Genomic DNA, 16,570 nt, shown 5'->3' on the forward strand with positions numbered 1-16,570 from the left:
TTTTGTATTTGAATTAAATCATTAGAAATTTTAGTTGTGTGTTCTTCTCATCAAGCCACACCTAATAAAAAAATAAAAAAATAATCCACAAAAACAAAATTTATCAAAATACCCCCTAATATTTACGGGGGTATGTTGGTCACTTTTGTTCGTGTAAATATTTTTTTTGATATTTTTAAAAGATTCACTTATTTTTTATGAAAACATATATAAAATTTCAAGTAATTTTGATATGTAAAAAAAATATTAAAATTCAAATACTATCGGGGCATCCGGGATCGTTTGATCGGCTCAGAGAGCCCAAGGGCTAACATGAAGATTTTCCTATATGAAATGGAATATATATATATATATATATATATATATATATATATATATATATAGAAAATCTTCCCAATGCCTATAGGTGAAAATGAACAGTGATTTTGTCTACCCTCATACCGTCCAAAGTTCATCGCAAGGTCACGATTGTCTGGTAGTATTTCATTTTTCATTTTTTTTTCTACAAATTGGAATGACCTGAAATTTGGAATGTGTATACATCTTAATGAGGTGCACCTAATAAAAATATAAAAAAAATAATTTCCAAAACAAATTGACCAAAATACTCCCGAAAATTTTAAGGAGTATTTTGGTCATTTTTTCATGTAAAATATTTTTTTGATATTTTTCTTAGATTCTCCTATTTTTTATGAACGCACCCTCCAATTTTTAAATTATTTTGATTTGCAAAAAAAAAAAACAAAATTCTACAAAAAATATCAAAAAAATATTTTACATGAAATAAATTGACCAAAATACCCCTAAAAATTTTCAGGGGAATTTTAGTCAAAAAAAATTACGAATTATTTGTTTTATATTTTTATTAGGTGTGTCTCACTAAGATGTACACAGGCTCCAAATTTAAAATCATTTCGATTTGTAAAAAAAAATGAAAAATGAAACGCTACCCGACAATCGCAACCGTACGATGAACTTTGGACGGTAACAAGGATAGGCGAAATCACTGTTCATTTTCGTCTATACGCGTTGGGAAGACTTTTCCACATATATATATATATATATATATATTGTTCCTACTTTATGTGCACAAATACAAATTGTTCAAGATAGGGTCCCAAAGGACAAAGAACTCTATTGCGTATGTCAACTTTATTGGGGGAGCGCGTTCTGAGCCCAACAAGTTGGTATCCAAGCCATCAATTCAGGTCATTTGAATGTCGCCATTCATTTGTAGCTTTAGGGATTGAACCAGTAAGCCTCTTATAAATTGAACCCAAGAGAGGGCCCTTGTGAATTAAACCTAGAAAGGGCACCAATCAATTGGACACTGCTAGTGAGTTGCATCACAAGTGAATTGGCAAAGGGAATTATTTTTAATTACTGGCTCTACTTGTGTGTGAATTGAGAGATGAGTTCTAATACTAGAAGCAGGATGGTTTCGTTCAATGAACACTGGATCATATTGAAGTCAAAGATAGAAGATCTTCTATATTACAAAGACTTGTATACATCTATCGAGGGGAAAAGCAAAAAGGCGTATTTGATGAAGAATGGAAGAAGTTGGACAAAAAAGTAGTTACAACAATCTAAAAATAGCTAAAGGATTTTGTTTTCCATGTTTGTCAAGTGAGATAACTTCCAAGTCTTTATGGATGAACTTGTACAAGAGAAAACTTGTTGAAGACAAAGCATTATTAAATTCAAAAGTTGGTGAACTTGAAGTTCATAAATGGAGATTCTGTTATAGATCATAGTAAATGAGATGCAAATCATCACCAATCAGCTTGCAAAGATGAAGATGGTGCTATATATGGACTTGTAAGCACTATTAATAATAAGCTCAGTATCGAATAATTGAGAAACTCTGGTAACCTCCTCAAGCAATTCAGTAACAAAAGAGAGCGCGACTATGAGTCAAATCATAAGAAGCCTCTCTAATGAAAAGACTAGAAGAAGATCCTCCGAGTCACCCATCTTGTAAGCTCTTATCACAAATCCAAGAATATCCAAAGATTGGAACTAAAGTAGCCAATACAAGTCCAACAAGATCAAAAAACACACAGGGGATCATATGTATACATTGTGATAAGAATGGGCACGTGAAATAAGAGTGCCAAAAGCTGAACATATAATGAAAAGAGGACGATCCTAATAATAGTGGTAAGAAAACTATTGCAGTGATAATTCAGAATAATGTAGGCGTGGTCAGAAACTGTAGTGAGCAGTGTATCAATGTTGCATCTACTTAGTACTGCTCTAACTAAGCAATAAATATTAGAGCATCCTTACATGTTACCTTGCACAAAAATTACTCTGCTTCTTACAAAGCACTAGATTTTTCTCCGTGAAGATGGGGATCGTGGTACCTCAAAGGTTGTGGGAAGACGAGATATACATATCAAGATGAAGCTAGTTTTAAAAGATGTCAGACACATACCAAATCTTCATTTAAACATCATCTCTAAAGGATGCTTCAATAATGAAGGGTAGATTGAAGGTTTGGTAAGAGACACTAGAAAGTGATAAAGGGATCTTTGACCAAGGCTAAAAGCAAGAATTGTTGTTTACTATACAAAACACAAAGACATGTATTCAATAACACCATGTATGAATCCTCATCAGTCATGCAGCATAAACGACTCTGCTACATGAGCAAGAATGACATGTATATCTTTGCAAGGAATATTTTTCTTACCCCATACAATATACATTTGTTTAGCAAACAACATAGATTTTCCATTGCTAGTTGGGACTCTAAACTTGACACCAAAATCTCAAACAAGGTATATTTATATATATGTGGTCCCATGATGTGAAGTCTCTTGGTGGTACCCCATAATTCAACACCTTTATAGAAGATTTTCAAGAGAAGTTTAGGTGTACATTATGAATTCGAAACATTATGTGTTTGAAAACTCTTATAATTTCATGCCAAGGTGAAAATGGAGACATGCAAGTTCTTTAAATCTCTTCGTTCAGATAGCAGAAGAGAGTACAACTCAATTTATTTTAAAAGCTACTATGCCAAGTATAGCATAAGATAAGAGATGATAATGTCATATACACTGCATGACAGTGTAGTATGGAGGATGAATATATTATCAAGCAAAGAGCATGATATCCATCACCAGATTACTAAACTCATATTGGGTGAAGTTATTCTTACTACATGCTACTTGATAAACAGAACATTGTAGTTCCCTCTGTATAGTGATAGCTTTGAGAGCTATGGACCTAAAAAGACATTTCTTATCACAATTAGCAGGTGTTTAGGTGCAAGGTCTTTGTGCATGTACACGACAAACAAAGATCCAAGTTAGATGAAAAGAACTACTACGTATCTTTTTGGAGTACTTAGATGATAAGTTTGGCGATACGCTATGGGACGATAATAACAAAAAGGTGATTGAAAGTAGAGATGTGGTTTTATAGGAAGACCTAACTATTAAAGACTTGAAGAAGTGAAAGAAGCCATGGTCCTTCAATGGTGATCTGTGATATCTAGTTCCAACCATGATACCTGATGATCACATTAAAGTGATTCCACTTTCAGGTAATGAGAAGCAAGGGGAGCAACATATTCAAGAAGTGTCACTTGCAGTTGAACTAAAAAAGTCATCCAAGGGATAAAAGCCCTCAAATATGTACCCCACATTAGACTATGTCTAGCTTACTGGCAGGGTAAAATGGAAAGCCACTGGTAAGCTACTAGTAAAATGGAAAGCTACCAGTAAGCCCTCAAACATGTACCCCACATTACTCAAGTACATTATAAGTTATCCTAAGGGATCATCTAAAGTGTATTTGGGCTTTTGGAAGAGATAAGAATGTGTTATTAAGGATACAGAGTTATGGACATGATTGGACATCAACATCAGCATGCATGTTCACGTTTGCAATGGAGCTGTAACATGACAATCCAAGTTGCAAAAGTGTGTCATATTAAATATAGAGGCTGAATATCTTGTAGTCATAGAAGCCTATAAAAAGATTCCTCCAAGAGTTAAGACTATATAGGACAATTCATATCAATTATAGGACAAAGCAACCTTCAATTTTGCAGCAAAGCATATCAATTATAGGACAAAGCAGATTGATGTAGGGTACCACTGGATTTGGGATGTCTTGGAAAAAAATTGTTGCATTTATATCTATATTGACAAAAATGTGTTAGATATGATGACAAAGAACCTGGCAAAGGATAAGTACAACTTGCACTAAAATGACTAAAATTGGTCTTAAATAAGAACCAAATTAATTTGCACAATTAAATCCACCTCATGAGATTGGAGGAGGAGATTATTGAGGTTCTCATTCCATAAGAGTGATCCAAGTGTTATTTCAAGAGAGCAAGGAGCCTCAATGGTATTCCAAAAGAGTTGAAGGGCATAATTAGAACTGCCCACCTTAGGGTACTACTACAAATAGGTATTGCTTCAAATTGTTTACAGCACAAATCTAAAGACAATTTGAGTGAGACCTCCCTAAATTTATGCTTAAACTAATTAAAATTAGATATCAATAGAGAATAGTTGGGATCATATATTTCAGTTTAGAAAGAATCTACATCCGGAGAGATCATGCTTCTTTGAGAACCTCTGATAGATCTGGCTCGAGATCACATAAATTCACTACAGAAGATCGTAAAAAAAGATAAATTAAATTAAATTAAACATAATTAAAAAATTAAAAAAAAGAAATAAAAACGTTACCTTGCCAGGCCGATCGGCCTGGCACACCCAAAGACTCGGATTTGGTACATGTATCAGACCACATCTTGTTTATACCGTACTTCTTTGCTTTCTGTGGTGCCCGTGTTAACTACTCTAGGTTCGGGGCTTTAGCAGGTCTATTGATAGAGATTAATCGTTTCTTTCCAGATGCATTGGCATTTCCCTTATCTTGAAAAATTGCCAAGGTATTTCCCTCTAGATCTTGACAACCGTTAGTGAGTAACAACTATTAAAATTAGTTTTGGATGACCTAGGGTTTTTTAGGATTTAAACTAGCCTAGGGTTCATCTATCTAGGGTGAGGGTTTATAATTAGTGTTTTAAAATCTCCAAATTAGGCGTTTGGTCTATCTAGATCTCTAGGGTTTCTAAGATGACTTCGGTTGTTGACTGGATCTATCTAGATCAAACGATAGACCCTTCATCGTCTAGGGTCGATCAAGGCTAGACTAGATCCGGATTGAAGCAATTTCTATTGTCTGGATTTTTTTGGGCTAGACGCCACAATTCCTATGTAATGCAAAACCAACATCGAAAAGTATAGATCCAAGACTGATTGGGCAACAACGACACGACTTCCTTGATGTCGATCAAGGTATACATGGTACACAAAGATGAGAACTCTCTCTCTTTCCAAGTAGGAGGTAGAAGACTTCATTTCATTTCATAAAATATCAATAAAAACTAACTGTTACATTAATGTTCCATATAAATCTATTTGTTACAATAATATTTCATATATAAAAACCAGTTTGTTGGAGCTAGAAAATAACCAAAATACGCTCAATAAAGTACGAAAATAAGTATGCCCTAGTTCCATACGTTGACTTCCTTGCATGCAACTTTCATGCACCTAAGTTCGTATATATGACGTCAAATTCCCATGCATTAAAGTACACATCTTTGACCTTGACAAATCCAAAAAATAACCAAGGTACCAAAGAGATAATGATAAACTCATCCTGGGGCCAAAAAAAAATAAATTATTACAAATACATCCCGATAACTAAAAAGATCCTGAAAATGGCATTCACGTCTGTGAGTGGTAAAAGCTCCTAAATGCAATTTGCTCAACGTTGTTTTAAATTTTTTGGCATTTTCAGCAAACAAACTTGTTTAGGACATAACCTTCAAACCATTTATCGGAATTACGTGATTTTTAGATCGTTGGAAAGTTATCGATCTCTTATATAATCTAGAATCAAATTTGACCTAGTTTGAGTTAGTTTTGAGTTCTCTATAATTCTAAGACTTTAGGGTATCCATTTTCAAGTTTATGGGTGTTGGATTGGTGTTCGGGTTAGTTTTTAATGTTAGTTAGACTCAAAGGTGTCTAAGATGACTAAGTTGGGATTTGGATAGGTTTGGGGTAATTAAAGTTAGAAATTTAAGAAAATTAGCCATTTTCAAATTGGGTGTATAAAGTTACCCTGTTCTTCAATAACATGGGGCAACAAAGAACTAGACACCAATAAATGGTTTTAACTACTTCTCCTAATATCAAATGATCAGGAGGCACACCAATCTATTTTGTGGACCTATAATACGATAGATTGCTTCATCCCTCTATCACCTAGGGCAGCACTTTCATCCTAGGGTTTTTCAATCTAAACTTGTTTTTAGATGGTTCTTTATGCTGGTCTAGACACCCATGTGGATATTCTGGCTGTGCCACCTGATTTTGTGATATCAATTATCTAAATTTCTGAATTATTGAAAATTTTCGAATTTTGAACTTCAATATTTTTTCGTAGTTCCTTGTCCCTTTAGATCTCATTTAATTATATGTTTTTAACTATTGGTCTGAGTTTTACATGGAATGGATTTTTCACTAGGAAGGTTCTCCTAAAAGGTCTCATCTTATTCTTCAAGAAGTTCGGGAAGGCAGATATACAGTTACATCATATACGGGTTGTCTCGCTCCTTTGTTTTGGAAAACATTTTAAAAATTTTGAAAAACATGGAGCTATTGAAAACAGAACCAAAAAATCGAGCGTACAATTTAAACAAACAAATTAAAGTTTTTAAATCATAAGGCACAATATTTTTAAAGAATTATATTTTTTAATGATATTTTTTGTCCTTTTTACGATAATATTTTTTGAAAAGAGGTTTTAAAAGAGTGGTTTTAACTTTTCTGAAAAATCCTTTTGAAAAATATGGGTCGTACAGTTTAACCACTTGTGATCCTTTTATGAGCTTTTCAACTTCGGTTGGGACTGTCGGGATGAGAAATTATCAAATACTCATTCATCTTCCAATCTTGCCACTAGTGTTGCAACCCAAAGGAGGATTCTTCGGAATTATTCAGATCATAAGTGCCTGGAAAATCTGGGATACTGCTTCTGAGTGATTGAGATCTCCTTGGAGTTCCAATGTAGTTTCTCCACTACCAACTACTTCAAAGTTTGAATGGTTTAGGCTTTCTTGCTTCGAGATTACTTTGGCACCTTTCAGACTCCGAAAGAAGATGAGATGAAGATGTATCTTGAGAGACATCCGATAAAATTGGAACAGAGATTAGAGGAAGATGTTTTAGAGAGAGAAAATATTTTAGAGAAGAGAGAAAGGAGATAACTTCTTTACATTCTATTGCCTTGGGTTCTCAATCCGGTGTTCGACCTAGTGGCATTTCTTTTCAATGTTTAGGGTTCCTTTCGGATTTTCAGTCCAAAGGAATTTTTTTTCTTTGTTCTTTTCTTTTCTGTTCTTTTCTTTCTTTCTTTTTTCTTTCTTTTTTTTTTTCCCTTTCAAGAAGAAGATGAAGGAGGATGAAAAGAGTCAATGATGCTTTTCTTTTTAGTGTCGGACTTCACCCTAGAAACAGGTCATGATCAATGAGGTTCTAATCTTGGCTATCCTGATATTTCCGTTTGCCTCAAGTCAGTATCCAACATTTCCTTGACAATAGTCACCAAGTTCTCGTTGAATATCTCATTTTACCTACCTCACTTGGACCTTCATCTTCATAATCGAAGCCACTCTCAGTTTCTTAGTCCTTCAATATTTCGTTTGAATGGTTAAGCTCATTACATTCTCCCATTAAAGGGATAGCTTTCGAACAATGATTCCCTAGGTGTCAATACCCTCGAAGTATGGTGCTGAAGCTAGGTGTGAGTGCCTCACTTGATTACTTGAAAGGAATGAGATATCACCGTACTCTTTTTCGATAATCTTTTTTCAGTTACAACTTCATGTTGCACTTCAGGAGGTAATTTTGTGATAGGATCTTTCTCAGTGCTTAAGTTTAGATAAGATTCTCGCATAAGAAGAATAGTGGAGTTAATACCTAATGGCCTTATGATATGTTGGGAATTAACGGAAGGAAGTTCAATGTTATCGATTACCCTACAGTGTTCTCTGCATAAGAGGAGACTGCCCCTATCAAGTAGTTTGGTGGGGCTACTCCTACAGGGTCTTTTGCATCAATGAGAACTTGCTCTTCATTAGATGGATCTTCTTGGCTCAGGGTTCACCCCATTTATCGAGATCGTGGGCCCTGCCACTGTGAGGTTTTGAGGTTCGCTCTTCTCTTGTTTCCTTTTGCCACTTAAGTGGGCCTTCCACTGGACTTTTTGGGAAGGTTAACTCAATTGGATCTCCAAAATTCAGCTCTTCATCCCCCTCAGGCTAGTTATTCAGAAAATCATGTGAGTGTGGTCTAAGTGCTCCCCTTAAGATTTTTAGGAGGTCAATTTCATATATAAGAGCCTAGTTCTTGATGGAAGGAATAAGCACTCTTGAGTCTTGCAAATTATCTGTCATCTTTTGAACTCGAGAATGACACATATCTGGTCCTTTTGGATTTGAATCATTTTGTGTTGCCTCTATCTAAAGATCACCCCCTCTACTTCGTGCTAAACAGAATATTAGGAATATCTTCGACGTGTTGTAGGTCTACATCCTCGATTTCAAATCGGATTTTCCATGAAATAGTTTGTTCTTCTGGCTTTTTTGAGTTATAATATCTGAGCTAAGGCTTCGTCATTATCGTTGTCTCGACGATTCCTTAGCTTTACAAGCTTATGCTCAGGTATAAAACAAGCTTATACTCGGGTACGGAATGAGTATAAGCTACTTGATCTTACTATTGATGATCATGAATGATTGATTACACTCTCGGAAAGAGAGAGATGACTAGGAATTTTACATCTAGGACTTTTAATGGGCTATTGTTTATCTCTGAAAATGGTTAGAGCAAGGTCTTAGTATAAGGGTTTGAATGGCTAAGTTTAGGATTAGAATGCTATAGGTTTCTGTGACTAAGGAATTAGGGTTTTGTCGTTAGGTCCTCTAAAATCAATTGAAAAATACTCTATTTATAGACAATAATTTACCAAAATAGGAAGGCAGTAATTCAGGACAAACCAGGGAGGGGAAATCATCTAATACAACGATTGTATAGTAGTATAATGCAACCACATCTCTAGAAAACCATATTTTTTACCTTTGTATGACCCCAAATTTTGCACACATATTCTCTTCATCCTCATAATCAATTATACGAAAGAAAATTCAATTTGCACTCTAGATATGGTCAAAATTAGTACACATCCAATAATGAATCTCGACCATTCATTTGGTGAATTTCAATATCTAAGCCTTAACAAATTCAAAATCACTTTTTTCTTTTTTATATTTATTAATCTAATGATGATAATGTTATATAAAAATTTTGGAAATAAAAAAAATGTTGTTGTGGCCTATATCTAACTATCTCAATAAAATAGACGGCTTACATTAATTAGGCTAGAATGAAAACGTTTTAGAGCATTTTTTCAAAAAAAAAAAATTTGTGATTATATTTTACAATGAAAAGAGCGTACATTTAAAAATTTATGTCAAACAAATGTCTCTAACATGGTTTTGGAAGATAGTTGTATTATACTACTATACAACTGTTGCATGAAATCATTCCCCAACCAAGGAGTGATACGTGTCAACACCATAGTATATGGCATAGAAATTGTAGCGCATATCATAGTTCACAAAAGTTATCTTAACATATTTACTCTAGAGATCGCACAGAATCCAATGGTGGTGGTCTGATCGAAATTATCAATAATTTTATTTTCTTTTAGTCATAGAAACTTCCTATTTTTGAGATGCTAATTTTTTAACCAGGAGATTTTGAAATATTAACTAGCATATATAGGGATTTGTGAAAATTTGGTTTCCTAAAATGATGTATCCAAAAATATTTGAAATATCTTGGGTTTCCAAAGTTTAGATATTTGGGAATATCTAAGGATACTTGGTTATCATATTCATAGAATATTCTAGGCTAGACTAGGGGTGTAGGTTGACTGTTGATCAAGATTTCAGTATTCAGAGATAAAATTAAATTTGGAAGGGATGTTTATGGGGTTTAACACTCTATGCCAATGAGACCATGAACCTCAAGTGCCTTGCACCCTCCGTCAGATTTCAAAATCGGATGGTTGTAAAAGTGTTTTTGGCTAGACTTAAAGACAAAAGAAATTCTCAAACTTTGTGGTACATCTCAAGTCAAGTTAGGAATAATTACGCCTTTCTTGTCGCAAAAATAAATATCCATAGTATACAATCCTAAAACTAAAATTCCGCCGTTTTGCTCCATAAAATAAGGAAAAAACAGCTTTTAAAAACAAACCTAGGATTACAAATTTTAATTTAGAATTAGTGTTTTCCCTTTTGCAAAAATACTCTTAGATGATACATGACATATTCTTGTATGCATCCTGTACTGTGACCCGCCTACCCCTTTTAGGTACCTTTTAAGATTTTTATTTTTTATATATTCCACTGTACAAAAATAACAGTTTGAAGCGCCACGAAATGGCGGATATGCATGGGTATAGCAGGACAATCTGACAATAATGGAGACTGTGTGTTTGTTGGTGGGTATGGGAGGCATGGAATAGTTATGGTGCCACATTTATCTCATGTATGTATGGGGGATTTGTTGTCTTTTGTACAATGCACATAGACTTTCCCTTATTCTACCTTATTATATTATGGGTGCGAAGGCTCTATACAATTAAAGTAGGGCACATCTTCAAGTAGTGCCGAAATATGTTGTTTCGGTATTAAAAAAAAAATTATAATCGTTTGAAAATTTGTTTTCACTTTTAACTATGAAATTTAAAGTACAAACAATAGTGTAGATTCAGCAAATCTATAAATACTTAAAAATCTTAAAAATAGACTATCTAAATAATACATTACAAAATGCACTATTTTCAAGACTTGAAATATATTTTTTTTCACGTCCATACATCTTGAGGTCGAGATAATCAAATTGAAGGTTTATCAACATGAAAACTACCTTTTCTAATGAATTTTTGAGGTGCGCCTTAATTTCATTATTCAGGGCCTCACCTTTATGTAAGCTTTTTCCTTCTATTATTAGTAAAATATCTTCCCTCATGCTCTAAAGTCTAAACCATGGATGGCCATGGGACCTCTTTCTCTTTGGAGGATTGTGTGGGTGTGGAGGACAGCTGGAATTGGGAGTTGGTAGGTCACGAAAGTAAGACTGACACTGGTTTATTGTATGTATGGGTAATGGGGAAGGAATGGGTTAAACCAGGTTTATGATGATGCATTATGCAGGGCGGTGTAGTGTAGCGGATATATTTTATGTCTTCTGCCCATTTAGTTTCCTACCATATCTAAATTGCACAGAATATGGGGAGACAGATCCAAGAATTGGGTCCAGAGCGTGGACCTCAGGCTCAAGTCCGCTTGCCCTCCCTCCTCCTTTTCCTTTTTGTTTCTTTCTTTTTCTTTTTTTTTTATTTATTTTATTTTTTTTTATTTATTTATTTTTTTTTTTTTTTGGATAAGCACACGTAATTTTTATTCAAAACGCGACAACTCCGTTATAATGATAAATATGAAATAAAGCCTAAATCCCATCTTTAGCAAAAAAAATCGGCAATCTTATTAGCCTTCCCGTAAACATGATTGAAAATGACCACCTGATTTTTGCATAAATCCATCACCTGCAGCCGGTACTTTCTTAAACTCCATGGAGGCTTCATAATAAAAAAAGTCCGCTTGATCCCAAATGGACCTCAATCGGGTACAGCTTGAATAATTTCGTACCAGGTCGGGTCGGGTCGGGTCATATCAGTTGTGTGTGTAACCGTCTTGATCATGCAGGTTGGGTCTAGGTCCAATTAACCAGGATCGGGTCGAGTTTGGATCCAATTAACCACAATCTCGTCAAGGTCTAGGTGACCGACCCGTTTACAACCTTAGCAAAATAAATAAGTTACCTCTATTTCTCTCACCTGCTATTACAAAAAACACAATAACGATGATGGCCAATTTACAAAAGCAAAATAAAGGAGCAACCAACCTGGAATAAACAGGGAAAATGGCAAAAGAAAAAAAAAAAAAAGGGAAAAATAAAAAAATAATTAAAAATGCATTTTTATCTTTTAAAAAATATATAGGAAAAAGTTTATATAAATGCGAGACTCTAAACAATCAAATTAGGCCGCACCTCAAAATTTTCCCTAAAAGAAGTTGTTTTGATGCCCAAATATGCTCAAATTGATCATCTCGACCAAAAGATGGATGGACATTAGAAACAAAATGGGTTTCAAGTTTTAGAAATAGTGCATAATGTAATGTATTTTTGGATCGCCAATTTTCAAGATATTCAAGTTCTTATAGACCTGCTTGATCTACACTATTTTTTAAGTTTTGAATTTTATAATTAGAGATGAAAATATATTTTAAGTTTGTCACTAAGATTTCCAGTATTGAAACCACATTTCTCGACATTATTTGAAGGTGCGTTGTACTTTGATTGTTTAGAGCCTCGCCATTATAAAAACCGGTCCCCCAAATATATTGATGTGGCCGTTTACTATTTATACAAGGACATCAAAATTATTGACTATTAGATATATGAAATCGGGTGGAGGGAGATACGTCATTGATTATGCACAATGTCCAAAATAAAATTTCTCGAATGTTTTGACATATTTCAATCAGTCAGATTTCGCATCCAATGACTAAAAAAGATTGTAACCTCCTTGTATTAAAAATAAATAGTCTTACAATGGACGATCTTTTTTTGTTCTTAAAGGTAGTTTTTAAAAGGGATAATTTACAATTCAAAATCTTTCAAATTACCAACGTTAATGGTGAGTTGTGAAGGGAGTATTTACTAACCACGTAGTTTTCTTTTTTAAAAAAATTATTTTTTGTGATATCATTGTATTTTTATAAAAAATTTAAATTTTTTTTTCTTAATGATTAAGTTACATAATAAAATAATTTTTTAATAAAAAGTAATGATTTTTTTTATAAATAAACCCACCACAACTTATTCTAATATTAACCTTTATATTTTTAGGGGTTGTTAACTTTAGATAAACCCTTTGTAAAAAAATACAATTGCTATATCCTATATCCAAAAGGAAAAGGAGATCTATGCTTCCCTTTCCATTCAGCCGTCCAATTTTGATCAAGAGAGCCACTCACCGTTTGATCTTAGATCCAACATCTCAAAGTATTTTATTTTTAGTTTTTTTTTAAAAAAAATGTATGAATATGAAATTTGGTACGTGTCATCTTCTCATTGGGGCACACCAATAAAATATATTAAAAATAATTATTCTATAAAATATAATGACCAAAATGCCCCTTGAACCTTTCAAGGGTATTTTGGTCATTTTATTTAATTGAAAATATTTTTTTATATTTTTCTATAGTGTGAGTTTAATAGAGAATTGTACATCCAAAATTTGGTGTCAAAATAGTTTATAGAAAAAAATTAAAAATAAGATAGTGTAGAGATGTGACATTGTGATTATATTGCCCTCAATTCGGAATGGACAGTTGGATAAGGAGAAATATACAAGTTGTATATTGTAGGAGAAGCATAGAAAGCCTGCCATGTCCAAAAAGCAGTGGCAGTTATTTATGCTTTCAATCACTAGTTAATGACTTTAGAAAGCAAATCAGATGTCTCAATGCCCTAAAACGCTACATAACGACGGTTAGCTGAAGAGAATGGCTACTATTCATAGGAGCCGTCATTCCCACTGATTCACCGGAAAAAAAAAAAAAAAAAAAACCCGGTTTTCATGCGGCCAAGCCCGCATGTATAGAAACGCGGGCCTCTTAATAAATCTAATTTTTGTGATGGATTTTTAAGACTTAATTTTTAAGGAAAAGTAATATCTAACATGGAAATCATGAATATGAATAAATAAATAAATTTAAAAAACTAGAAAAAATAATTCTAATAAGAAAACATTTGGACCGTCATTTTCTATTCTTTTTAGATGGAACACCTACTAAGATGGACACTTAACACTTTCTGGACCGCAAATGTAGAAATGCGGTCCAGCCCGTATGAAACAATTTCCTAAAAAACACCGTTATTTATTTGTGCAAACTATATTTTATGCTTTCTTGCAGCTATGGTCATACGAGCCATTATATCAATATGACATCTATCATTGAAACCTTCTTTACCACATCAGAATCTTTTCGCCAGGAAAAGGTTTATACAAGGCATAAACTAAGTAAAATGCATTTTAAAAACTCATAAAAAAAGGTTAAAATATCCTCGAATTGATCATCTTAAATTGGAGCTACACATAAATGGATTCAAATAAGGATTTTAAATATTAAAAATAGTGCATCTTGTAACATATTATCTGCAAGCTACCCATTTCAAGATTTTAAAACGTTTATAGAATTGCTTGCTTTGCACCAATTTTTTAGTTTAAATTTTATAGAATTGCAAACAACAGCCTTTTGCTAAACTAGTGATTTCAAATCCACTGGTCTGGATTCGCCAATTCGGATTTAGAATATCCCTACTGACTATGTTCTTTGTCTGAACCTAGAATCAGTCCAACTCAAACGGATTTGCCAGATTCCGTAAGAGAATAATGCCAGTTTGTTATGGAACCCGGTGTTCTGGAAAAGCCAAATGGCATGGTTCCCACCCATTATTATTATTATTATTCTTTAAACCTAAAACTTAATTTAAAAACAGTAAAATTAAAAATTAAAATACCATTAGATCATTTTCCGAGGGCTGGGGCAAGCTCGATCTTGAGATTAAGTAATTGGAAGATTCTCATTTCATGTCTTCTCCACTTTGTTCCAACTAAAAATTTTTATATTTTTCGTGTTGAACTCTTAATTTTTGGATTTAAACCGCCAAAGTTTGTGATATGCTGGAAAAATCAATTAGGATGCCCAAGTCCCTTTTACCTTCCACTACTTGTATTATGCCTTACAATGAAATCAACTTCTAAAGTGAGCCATGGCGTGTGATTAATGTTTGAATTGGTGGTTGATTTTTTATCTTCCACCTTTTTATATTCTCGTTCCTTATATTGCAATCCACTAAGTAGATCTTGTAGCACTTGTTTGCATTAGTTTGTCAAGTCATCCTATTAACTCTTTTTTGACTCCCTCAATTATTTGATCCACAAGCTATAGAACAGGAGTGGTAGATGTTTGTGCTTCAATCATGGTACATGGACCTCAAGGCTTTGATGCTAGATGTAGGGAGAAGAAGGGAAAGAAAACAAATAAATTCGAAAACTACAAAAAAGATCTTAGACCGAAATAAATTCTTCTCTTCTCTGCAAGTGAGCCAACCCAAAAAAAATCTCTGCGATTGAGCCAACCCAAAAAAGATCTTAGACCGAAATAAATTCTTCTCTTCTCACTCTGTTTTTCTTTTAGTCCAATAGCTGTATATTTATAGAAGAAAATAACCTTCAAATCTAACTTGTGCCTTAAGAAATCCTAATCAATATTAAATCCATTGTGCCTTAATTTGAAAAAAAAGAGTTCACATAAGTTGTCAATGCTGATGTAAGTTGCACCTTAAAAATTCGTTATAAAAGGTTCTCAGCCCTAGAAAACCTCCAGTTGATCATCTTGATATTAAGAATATGAATATAGAAAAAAAAACATACTTTAAATCTTAAAAATAAAGCATCTTGTAACATATTATCTAGACCATCAATTTTCTAGATTGTTTAGACCATCCATTTTCAAAATTATCTAGACCATCGTTAATGATTTCCCATGTTGCTCTTTCATTCATCAAGATCAGGATCACAACATCAAACAACTTATAAAAGTTTCCACGCATTAGAGAGCGAAGTTGGCACTCAGAGACAACATTCAAATGGGGCATTAATTTGATAATAATAAAAAAAAAAAGGTTCACATAAGGTGTGAATGTTGAAGTAAGTTGCACATTGGAAATTCATTAGAAAAGGTCCTTAGCAATGGAAGGCCCTCCGGTTGATCATCTTGACGTTGAGAATATGAATATGGAAAAAAGTAGGTTTCAAGTCCAAAAAATAATTCATCTTATAACACATTATCTAGACCATCCATTTTCAAGATTTTCAAGTTCACAAATGTGTTTGAATTGTACCATTTTTAGAAATTGAAATTTATAATTGGGGACGAAAAAGATTTCGGGTTTTTGTAAAAAATTATACACTAAAATTACATCTTCGGACAGCTTAAAGGTTCACCTTATTTTAATTATTTAACATGAAGGCCTTATATAAACCTCACCCGAATTCGTGTAACCACAAAAAAATATGGAAAAATGATAGGAATGTGATTAATGAGTTGGAATCTTGGCGGCTTCTTTCGTAGCCAAAGCCCCACAACCATTGTATCACAATATGCATCTGTCCAAAGATATTAAATTTTCTTAAATCTTGCTATTCAACTCTAGAAAATAAGGAAATGATCATGTGTATTTTCAATACACGGTGTAAAGGGAATGATCATGTGTATTTTCAATACGTGGTGTTGAGGTGCATTGGACTTGTAGGCCATCCA

The sequence above is a fragment of the Amborella trichopoda genome, chromosome 2, assembly GCF_054954075.1.
Source record: "Amborella trichopoda isolate Santa Cruz 75 chromosome 2, AtrichopodaSantaCruz75HAP2 v2.0, whole genome shotgun sequence".
NCBI lineage: Eukaryota > Viridiplantae > Streptophyta > Magnoliopsida > Amborellales > Amborellaceae > Amborella > Amborella trichopoda.